This window comes from Halyomorpha halys, unplaced genomic scaffold (genome assembly GCF_000696795.3).
Source record: "Halyomorpha halys isolate HHAL.00 unplaced genomic scaffold, Hhal_1.1 Scaffold231.1, whole genome shotgun sequence".
NCBI lineage: Eukaryota > Metazoa > Arthropoda > Insecta > Hemiptera > Pentatomidae > Halyomorpha > Halyomorpha halys.
The window spans coordinates 661,662-673,404 of record NW_027114318.1 but is presented as its reverse complement, the minus strand read 5'-3'; positions in this window follow the sequence as shown (position 1 = coordinate 673,404).

Sequence of the window (11,743 nt, the reverse complement as noted above, 5' to 3'; positions counted from 1 at the left end):
TATATATATTGTTTTCTGTTACACTGTAGCCGTGAGTCAACCCTGTGGATTCTGGAGCCTCATAAATTGAGTACTTTTAGTTGGGTAAAAATCAAGCGGTCGAGCGTGATTCTGACCAAATCACCTCCTTGTACAACCGTTGGTCTAGTAAGATTTTAAGTTTTTTTAGTCCTTAAAAAAAGGACACCGTTCCATTGGAAACTCAAAGTTATGTACAAAAAAAATCTAAAAAACAAACTTCTTTGAATTAAATTTTCCATAAGAATCCGTAATCATAATTTTACTCTCTTCGATTGGCCGAAAAGACCTAAGGGGCTGCCAAGATGATGACATTACAATAAATAAATGTTCTAATTTTGATGATAGTTTTTTAAGGAAAATTAAATTCTGAAACTATTTCATTTTTTAGGTATGTTCGATTTTCAGCACTGTTTGCAAGTATATCTGAAAACAGTAAAAATTTTTAACACATCTGGGCAGCGTTAAATCAAAAAAGTTCCTAGTATGAATTCGTCTTAAAATCCAGTTTACGATGAGGATATGTTAACAAAATAAAGAAAGAAATATAAACGAATCTCTGATGCAATTATCAATCAACCATAGTATTTACTTATTAACAACTAGTTATGCCCATATGCCGTCTCAGCGTTTAATTTTGATTGATGGAGAAAAGAGAATCATCAAAAAGGAAAAAAAAAATAAGGGTGAAGTTAAGTAGGAGGAAGCTGACGAAGATTGATGCCTGAGGACTTGATGTCATGAAGTCCCCCATCTCCGTTGCTTGGGATAATTTGAAATGATGTGCACTGGTTGAATTACACCATCAAGCCGACATACAGATTTAGAACTGAGGTTAATGGAGGCTCGTACAGTAGAAGTTCCAACTTTATAGCACTTTTTCGAAGTCCGAACTTCATTTTCCTGTAATAGATCTTTTTATAAGGTATAACTGATACAAATAATAGAGTATGTTATGTAAAAAGAATTTATATGGTTTCCTATCAGCGATTTAACCCTTTATTAGGGGTTTATTCAACCCCTATAAGGTTTCGAGCAAATATTTTTTATCTCATTTTTGTTTTTGTAGACTATCTTGAGTCTAAATTACACAAAAATATGAATTTCACTCAACAATTTTTTTAAATCGATTTTTTACGAGTGTCACTTGTATATATAATTTAAAATACTTTTTCTAAAAAGACATTAATTTAGTGATAATGCATATTCCATTGAAATAAAATGCAAATCGATTGCTTTTACTTACCATTTTCGTTCCGTAATTAACGTAAAACAAATTTACATCAAGAACGCCTTCAACAAAATTATTACAACGAGTACGATTATGGCAACAGATCTATTCTTATTCATTTTACGACTCAATAGTTCGAATTAGGCCTGCGCTGGAGTACCTAAAGTCATTCACTCATGTTTTATGCAGTCTCAAATTTGAATCTCAATTTTAAAAAGGTTGGCGGTAAAGAGTTAATTGAAAACGCGCAGCTTGTATACTATAATCAGACAACCTAGTGTATTGAGGTTTAGTTAACTCATATCATATAAACAATAGTATTCATAAAATATTTGAAGAAGGAAAATCATCTACATGAAATATATCAATCATTTAAAATTTTAAAGCACACAAACACATATGTACTTAATTTAATCTTGTGGCCACTGACGATCTCTTTTCCAGCTGTGGAATGCGAACCATTCGTGAATATGAAATCTTGAGTAACTTGAGCTCCATTGGTCCTAAACTCCATCCAACATCAAAATCTATTACAAAACCAACCGTGAGTATAGAAAACTGATAGAGTGGAATGATGGATAGCAATTTTTTTCACAGTAATAAATAGTTGCCCAAAAAATGTTTAAAATTAGGAAAACATGGAAGAATATCTTATGAGTACAGCGTAATTTGCCTTTTCAAGGGAAATTTACCGCGGTATCTGGTTTTATCCTCATTTTTTTTTCCTCCTGAAATACAAAGTAAAGAAAATAGTGCATTAATGCTAGAGAAGACCGGTGAAGGAAGCATTTTTTTATTTTTTAGTTTAGGACCAATGGACCTAAACTCCATCCAACATCAAAATCTATTACAAAACCGACCGTGAGTATAGACAACTGATAGAGTGGAATGATGAATAGCAATTTTTTTTTACAGTAATAAATGGTTACCCAAAAAATGTTTAAAATTAGGAAAACATGGAAGAATATCTTATGAGTACAGCGTAATTTGCTTTTTCAAGGAACGCAGTATCTGGTTTTATCCTCATTTTTTTTCCCTCCTGAAATACTACTATTAATGCTAGAGAAGACCGGTGAGGGAAGCAATTTTTTATTTTTTAGTTTAGGACCAATGAACCTAAATTCCATCCAACATCAAAATCTATTACAAAACCGACCGTGAGTATAGAAAACTGATAGAATGGAATGATGAATAGCAATTTTTTTTACAGTAATAAATGTTTACCCAAAAAATGTTTAAAATTAGGAAAACATGGAAGAATATCTTCTGAGTGCAGAGTAATTTGCCTTTTCAAGGGAAATTTACCGCAGTATCTGGTTTTTTCTTCTTTTTTTTTTCTTCCTGAAATACAAGGTAAAGAAAATAGTGCATTAATGCTAGAGAAGACCGGTGAAGGAAGCAATTTTCACGGTTCCCTGGGTCTATTGAATGTAGGTCTGATTGAATTCGAGATGGTCCGAATCCAAACATTTCCATTTGTCCGACTTTGCATGTGATTTTTGTGTCTTTTGAATTATTCATTGCTATGCTCAAGTGACGGTAGAGGTTGTAAATTTCATTCAATTCATACACGTCCCATTCCACATTTCTTTTCTGATTGAAAAAATTATTATCATAAGGAGATGAGACATTTTCAATCTTTTCGTTTCCAGTTTTCCTTTTCTCTTGGGTATCAACCTTCCCTGTTTATTTACAAGCTAATAATTATCATATCAAAAGTAAATTAACATTTTATTATTTTATATTCTTTGTTTATTTTGAATAATTTAAACTTTTTAATTTAATTGTATTTAATAGGTAAGATTTTATAAGAAGTCGTTGTTTTTTTTTTTTAAAAATAAATCAACCAGATTTTATAAATTTAGTAACCCATTGTCGATTTGGAAATGTTTAGGCAGCCACAAGCAATCATTCCAAGTAGAACAATGGAAGGATCAAGTGGACTGAAGTGAATGGAATGAAAATAATTTTAATGACCTACTGGCGATTACTCCACTCTGTCGTCGATTGGTTTAATAAAGAAATAACTTATAATTTACAGTAAGAGCAGGTAAATAAATTTGTAAGGACATTATTCGTCAAAATAGTTTCAGCCCAGAAAATGGTTTTTTTCTATCAATCAATGCAAAATACGATTTTTTTTTTCGTTAGAACACTCATATATTCATAAGTAAAAATAAATATACAACAATGTTAGTAGAAAATTATTTTAAAAAAAAATTTACTAGAAAAGGTAATGAAATGAAATTAGCAAAATATATTAACAAGTATTTATAACGTAAATCTATAACAGATTTTTTAAAAATACAATATAAATTATTAGATTAATTCTTATTAATATATTACTGTTTGAGAGTGGTTTAGTTTATTTAAAAACAAATTTGATCCTTTTTTCCTCGACTTTATTCTTTACAAACCCTCCAACGTTTCGACCCTCAGGTCATTCTCAGGGATACCTTTATTTTGATATCATTTTCTTTTTTAAAATTCTTAAAAATGCAGGATAATTGCCTTAAAGCTTTTAAGGTTGCAAATGTAAATGATAGAAAGAAGAGAAGTGGGTTGTAAAAGTTTAAAATTTAAGAAGGAATTATATAAAAAAAAGTAATATTGGACAAAGGCAATTAGCCTGCATTTTTAAGAATTTTAAAAAAGAAAATTACATCAAAATGAAGGTATCCTTGAGAATGACCTGAGGGTTGTAACGAAACGTTGGAGGGTTTGTAAAGAATAAAGTTGAGAAAAAAAGGATCTAATTTGTTTTTAAATAATATAAATTATATTATTTAAAATACTAAGGTGATTGTCAAAATAAATGGAAATTGTTGAATTCCAATATCCAAAACAAAATTCTTCTTCAAGAATAAAAAAAAAAAGAAGTTAGCTAGAATACTTGAACCCAAACTCTACCAAAAAAAAAATTTAATTTGAAATTTTTCAACCCATTTTGGTGACCAAAACATGCCATGACAATAGAGCCAACACAAACACCATAATGCTAAAATGATTTTAGCAAATCATTTAATATTGAATTGCGATTCAATTATTATTTTTAAGATCTCACGTCATGAAGTAAACAATAATTAATTACTGTAAAATGCAAAAAATTTCTGAAGAAAAATAACTACATCAAATTCAAATCATACAAACTTTCTTCCCCCATTCTACCGCATTCTGACAAATGAATGCGTGAAAATTATGGTTAACTTCACGTTCAGAAGTTCATAGCTGCAACAACATTTCAGAGTCTTGGAAATGTTTCTGTTTTATTATTTTATTTAAAGATTTTCTTTGATAGCGACAATGATTTTTTTCTCGTTTATATTCCTAAATATTCTATACCATCTAATTTTTAATTTCAGTAAAAACATTTCTCCCTACAGAGGTATTAAAATAAAAGTCTCTCTGGGACAGCCATGACAATGAGAATTGAAGCAAGTAGACATCAGTCACATAACAATATCAGTAGTCAGAATATAATTAATTCATCATATCTCTCCTAAATCTATTTTTATTTTATTTTTTTAATGATCAATGAACTAAATAAACAAACAACCAGCTAGGGTAGATGCACCACTAATAGGCACATTAGGAGAAATATTAAAGGTTTTTGTATTTTATTTTATTGTAAATAAACCTTTATTATGTTGTAAATGAATTAACATGGCATTCGTATTTGTACCTGTAGTAGGCATCAAAACGTCTATAAGAATATATTTGTTTCAATTTAAAAAAAAAAAAAAAAAAAAAAAAAAAAAGGATCTAAAGGATGATTTTAAACAAAATTCATGCGATTTTTTTTTAACATAAAAGCCATAAAACACTAACAAAATTTACTAAAAACTTGTACACTATCAAGTGGAATACCATGCCTAGGAGAAGAACTTTCTGTTAATAAACAATAAAAAAATATATATATTAACTGGGTTGATTCCAGAGATCTTTTTAAATAAATTCCATTCCGGAGGCCAAAATAAACATATATTTAATTGAAAATTTATTATTGAAAGTACTGATGCATTATAGAACTGTAAAAACGAATCTTAGTACCTTTACTTAAGAATTTTATGAGAAATGTTAATTTAGAAGTTTACAGAAATAGAGAGGGGAAAATCCATGTTTTATACAGAGTTAATTAGCCTGAATTTCGAGGGAGGTGGAAAATGTAGGAACATAAAATAATTTAATTTAGGGTATGATGATAAATATATATTAAAGCCTAATTAGCACAGAAAAAAATTCCTCCACTTTTAAAAGAAAAACGCTAAGCACATTAAAACTGATATAGGTCTGAGCCTTGTTCCGAGTGCCTTAGGAAACTGTAACCGTTAAAACGTCACCGGCTGGAGAATTTATTTCGTTCTGGAAGAGAGAGCTTGGAGGATTGGAGATTTAATCCAGTGAGACCTGGAAGAAGACCTTCCCTTTGTGTCATCAGCAGTCTTCCCAACTCGACCTGAAGCTTCTGCCGACGCTGCTCTTCCTTCTGTCCTCAAGTTCTAGTTAGCCTTCTCTCTCTTTGTATTTACCCGTTGAACAAGAAGAAGTTGGCAAATGATGTTCAGGCCGTGCTGCGTATTTCTACGCCCTACTGCATTCCAAATCCATTAAAAGATATTCGAAAAAAAATTGCCTAAACTATATATATACAACATAGCTTAATTGTAAATTTCGAAAATGGCTCATTTCATCAAAATTCTTTTTTTATTCAATTTATAATGAGCGTTAGATGACATCATTTGTAATTTTTTTTTGTTTTAGAAAAGTTTTTATTTCTTAAATATTAATACGTACAATAAATACAACATATTTTCGGGGAACATCCTTAAACCATTCATTTTTCAGTGTTTCTTATTTATAGGGTATCAATTTATTTCTAGAGTCTAGTTTTGATTTTTTATAAAAATATGGATACATTTTCTAATTTTCAATTAATGTGGAGGTTGTACATAAGTTTACTAACGTTACTCCTTTTACGGATTTTGCTTATTTTATGGATTTAGTAAAAAAGATAGGATTATCATTTAAAATTATGTTCAAGGGAAGTTTTGTGAAAATTATGGCTTCTATTTGCTATGTTTAGATGTGTTCCCATTGTTCAAGATTCTGAGATGTATTTTTGAAATCTTCTTTTAATCCTTAAATTAATTATTATGTTAATTCGAAAAGAACAGGAATATAACGCTAGCCATCAGAAAAAAAACAATAATATTAAAATTTCTGATTTTCGTATAGTCATTTATGGATAATAATAGTGGATGTAAGCAGGATCCTTGGGGGAGATCGGTGGTAATAAAATAAAAAAGCTTGTACCGTCTGGCTTCACACTCCTTTAACATACATCCACATATCATACATCGTCATGTTCAAATTTTTGCTTTTTTAATTTTTGTTAATTTTTTCAAAAATGTGATTGCAAATATACATTCAACTGATGGTAGAGAAATAGGATAAAATACATTATAATAAAAATAATTTACAGCATGTTTGATAAGAAATTAATTTATACAGAAAATAAAAATAGTAACCGAAGCATATAATGGAAAAACAAAGATATCCTTCTTCCATGTCTTCTCTGAATCTCGGAAAATAAATAAAAAATAAAAATCATAAATAGAACAATAAAAATTGTTAAAAATAAAAAAGGAAAAATTAAATAAAGAAAATAGAACCAATTCAGAGGTGATATGAAATATAAACAGTTGATTGTGTTTACCAACGTTGTTTTGTAGTCTCTAAACGAAATATACATCACGTTGGTTTGTTTCAATTCAATTTGAAAACAAACGTTACTCAGAATGAATTTATAAATTATGGGTACAGGTTTTGTTTCTTGTTTTAGTGTATTGTGACTTCAGTGGATACCCATCAATGACTCTAAATTTGGGCTATCATCGTTGGCATCCAAAGGAAAATTTGAAAAAAAAATCTATGACATCTAAATTGCTTTGAACACAATGATATTTCATATTGAACTGGACCTGACAGTCTCTTGAAGTAATGTATAGATTCTGATTATTACTTATTGTATTATTATTTGTTTAAGGACTTTTCTTTAGCAAATAAATTTATTATATTTGTATACACAAATATACAGTATACTGAGACAAATCAGGCATTATTATCTTATGAGAATTCAACAAATATGATGAAGATGAATAGATAGAATTTAAACGTGGGGTATTCAAAAATAATGAAAAGAATCAGATTCCATAGATTCGAAGATCGTTTAAGAAATGGTCTGTCGAATTCAGCATATACGGTAAGCTTTTATATATATATATATATCATATTGATGATCGTAAATGGGTATTAAAAGAAAATCACGGAGGGTTTTAATTAAAAAAAGGCAACGAGATTTAACTTTGATAATTTTTCATTAATAAATAAAATTATATAAACCAAACTAAAATTCTCAAATCAAGCAAGGAAAAAAAATATCCCAGTCCTTTAATCTGCATTTTAGGCAGAAGGAAAGAAATTACTCATCTATCTAATTCATCATAAATATTGTCAAATTACTTAGCCAAGTTGATAAAAACAACAACAACCTATTACATTATTAGAATAGTGCATACAGTACATATTTATGCAGTTGATTAAAAAAAAATAGATTAAACAGGTGGGCTCACTGGGTGGATGTTTTATTTCCGCTTATTCTGGAATGGCCTCAAAAGAATTGGAACATGATAAAAGGGACGATTCTACGACAATTTGGGAAGGACAAAATTAAAAAATTCCAGACAATTTTAATCAGATTATTTTATATTTCTCAAACATTAAAATATTATATATATAAACAAAAAAATCTCAATTTCTTAACTTTAGGGGAGTATTTTTATTGGTTTAAAATTTTAGTTGCTCTTGGAGTAAAACGTTTTACTGAAATTTACGCGGTTTAAAAAAATGTTTTAAATTAAAAATTTCCCAACTTCTTTGAAAATCAAATTATACAAATCCTTCCTACGGCGATATATCTACATGAAATGGGTAAACAGCTGTTTTAAAAAATAACTCATTTCTGACAAAATCACCCTGTTTCAATTATTTCATCTTGGTTGAAATTATTTTTGAATTAGTATAATACATAACTAATCTATGGAGTCCATATAGAAGCAAATAGGTTTTTGTACACTTGATAATTGTAGAAATTAGAACAATAAATGCATTACTAGATACATACATTATTCGCCTTTTTCAAAAAAAAAAAATTGTCAAAATATCAGAGAATCCTAAATGCTTACTTATAAAAGTTGAAACGAAAACTGGAAATCCTATCGAATAGTGAAAAACCAATTGTTTATACTCGAGCTGAGTAACCAGCAAACAAGAAAGAAAAAGGTTCCTACCACAGTTTATAAATGATTAAGTTTACAAATTTATGCAAAGTTATTCTTAGTTCTTCGTCTCATTAGTTTTTGCCTGTTTTAAGGAAGCCCAGTTCCTCAGCCATGGTGGGGTTTGAATTATTTGAATGAAAAAAAACCAATCCAAAAGCGATAACATTTGTATTATTTTATTAAAATGTAATTGATGTTCTTAAAAACTGCTAATGATCTAAAAACAGAAAATAATATATAATAGTTAGTCGGTTACAAGAACCTCATTTTTAATCGTTCAACAATCTGAATCAAAAGTTCATTTTAGAATTCAACTGCCACCACTTCAAGATTGGAATACCAAATTTAATTGTTATTCTTGTACACAAGGTTTTACGGTATATAAACAATTTATACAAATTAGCTGATACAGATTCGTAATTTAAGAAAAAAAAGTATGCTTTATATATCTGCACACACACGGATAACAAGCGAACTACAAGAAATAAACAACAAGCACATGGATAACAAGCGAACTACAAGAAATAAACACCAAGCACATGGATAACAAACGAACTACAAGAAATAAACACCAAGCACATGGAGAACAAGCGAACTACAAGAAATAATCTATATGCAGATAGATAAAAAGCGAACTACAAGAAATAAAATGTACATTCATGAATAAAAAACACTACAAGAAATAAAATTAGGTTTGTATTGACTGACCGTTTAGATTTGGGTTTTTGTCAACAAACTAGTATGTAACTTTTATTAAAATCTTTACGTTTTTATTTTTTTTAATTTCCGGAAACATGAGTTCCTGGGATATGAAACAAATTTCTCCCAACTCCTAGAAAAAACTTTTATTAACCTTTGTTTGACGAAACTTTTTGGCTTCCAATCAATAAACTTGAGACAAAAAAATCTACTTTAATTTTATTCTGGAATATTTATTTTTTATTCAAGCGCTCTGAAAAACATAGTCGTCAAAAGTCAGCTGGATATAGTGGAAGTTGTAGAACTTCAATTTTCAGATCAAGGAATCTTTTTTAAGTTTAACAAACATGTAACATTAAATTGTTTTTAACTGTAAAACTACCAATCTTCCGTAACATATGCTGGCTTCGTGCCTTTAATTTTATTTTATTTTGACTAATATTAAAACAATGGCGGTAAGGGATGTTGTCTGATTAGAAAAATCAGACTTTTTACTATAGCTTAGCGTTAAACTGAGATAGCTTGCTTTTTACAAGAACTCTTACCATCGTCTTTCACATAACTAAACTTATTTAGTTTCTGAGAAATGTCCCAGAAGAATTCTGTTGTTAGGGTTGGTCAGCATAATAACACTGACCTACTGTGACAGAGTAATTGCCCGCTTTGTCAAAGATAAAATCTTATAAAGGCCAGCAATATGAAGTCATGCTTGAACGGAATATTTACGATTTGTGGCCATTTGGCCGGTCCCCTACCATTAAGAAAAACTAGGGCGTTGTAAGTGATCTTGGCATTAGCCATCTGGTTCTTCCCTTAGCTAATGGCAAGAAACCTCCAACACTTAAGCCTATGAACGTACACCCCAACATAGGATCGACAGTTTAAAATCTCAGCAGTTGGCGTTAGGAGCTCGTAGTTGGCCTCACGGCGCGTCTAACCATCATAGCATCCTGAAGCAGCGGCTTTACTACCATAGAACGGAATGGAGGTCATCAGGGTGCACAGATATGGAACTAAACCACTCGAGATGTCGCTTTTCAAGGATTGTTTTATGTTCAAACCAAGGGCGCCCAACCCAAGCCACGCGTGCCACAATGGGAAATATTAAGGGTTCGAAATTCGAGCGACTGGTAGGTGTGTTTTTAAATTTTAATTAAAAAAAAATATATATTATCTGAAATGAAAGCGTTATAACTAAAAAATCAAAATTAATTATATAATCAGATTTTCTTATGAATGCTTAATGTAAACAATGTCTAGCAATAAGTAAAAAAAAATCACGTGATAGAGTAAGCGAAGTGGTTCAAGCAAGAACCGGGACTTCAACTATAACACCAAAAGCAATTGACCTAAAATAAGGAAGAGGACTGAGAAAAAATGATATAAACGTTTTACCTCCGGTACTATTCATACCGTTTTACAAACTACAAGGTGCAAAACCACTACGTAAAAAATTAACCAGCAAAATATGGCAGGATGTTTACTGCCTATAAGAAAAATATGTGAAATCTTAAAACTCGATAATCACGAGATAGGCAGAGTTAGTAGAAAAAAATAGAAACCGCAAATATTATTAAAAAAAAAGTTTCAACTCATGGGTTTATGAGTTGAATATTTTCAGTAAGGAGTCACTGTTTTTAGGCAATGTAAACAGGAGAATACTTATGTAAGTACAATCAACAACAAAAAAAGGTTGATAATAAAAAAAAAAGATTGGTAGGCTATATTTGATTTTTTAGTTAAAAGTTTTAATTTATGCAATGTAGAGAGGAAGATAAATCAAAAAATATATTAATGATTAAGCTGGTTTCATAATATAACAAAGTTTAATAAAAGGTTCTTATAAAAATGGACCAAGCCACTTCCCAAATAGTGATATCTATAAAATATATGTATAAAACAATATATATAAAAAAATGAGAAAAGTTTAGTGAAGGTAATGGGTCACTACCGAAGGGAAAAGGATCTTTACAGGATTGAGTGATTTTCCGTTTCGCATCCTGTAATTAATTGAAATTTACCCCTTAATGGGCTCTTTTCCTCCTCAATTACTAGTATCAATACTTAAAATATCAGGTTGTCTCCAACAATATGTTAATTTCGAAGACTACTACAGCAATGGGATGACAAATAAGAACGAAAGCAAGCAACGCTAGGTAGAGTGTGCATCCTTGTCAGGCATAAAAATAAATCTAAAAGACAAAGTAACATTGAAATAAGTAAAACTGCATACTTCAGTTCTCTTCCAGATTTCGAAGTGTGCACATCGCGGTCTGTTCTTGTGATCTCGGATAACAATAGTGCTACTGTTCTGTGTAAGTTCGGTTCCTAGAAGAGAGTGAAGCTTCCTGTCGGATCGAACTTCAGTCAGATCAGCAAAATAATGTTTTATTACATTTTCCTATCAGACCTGACAGAATGAAGGTTATCAACATTGCTTGGTAAAGTTTCAATC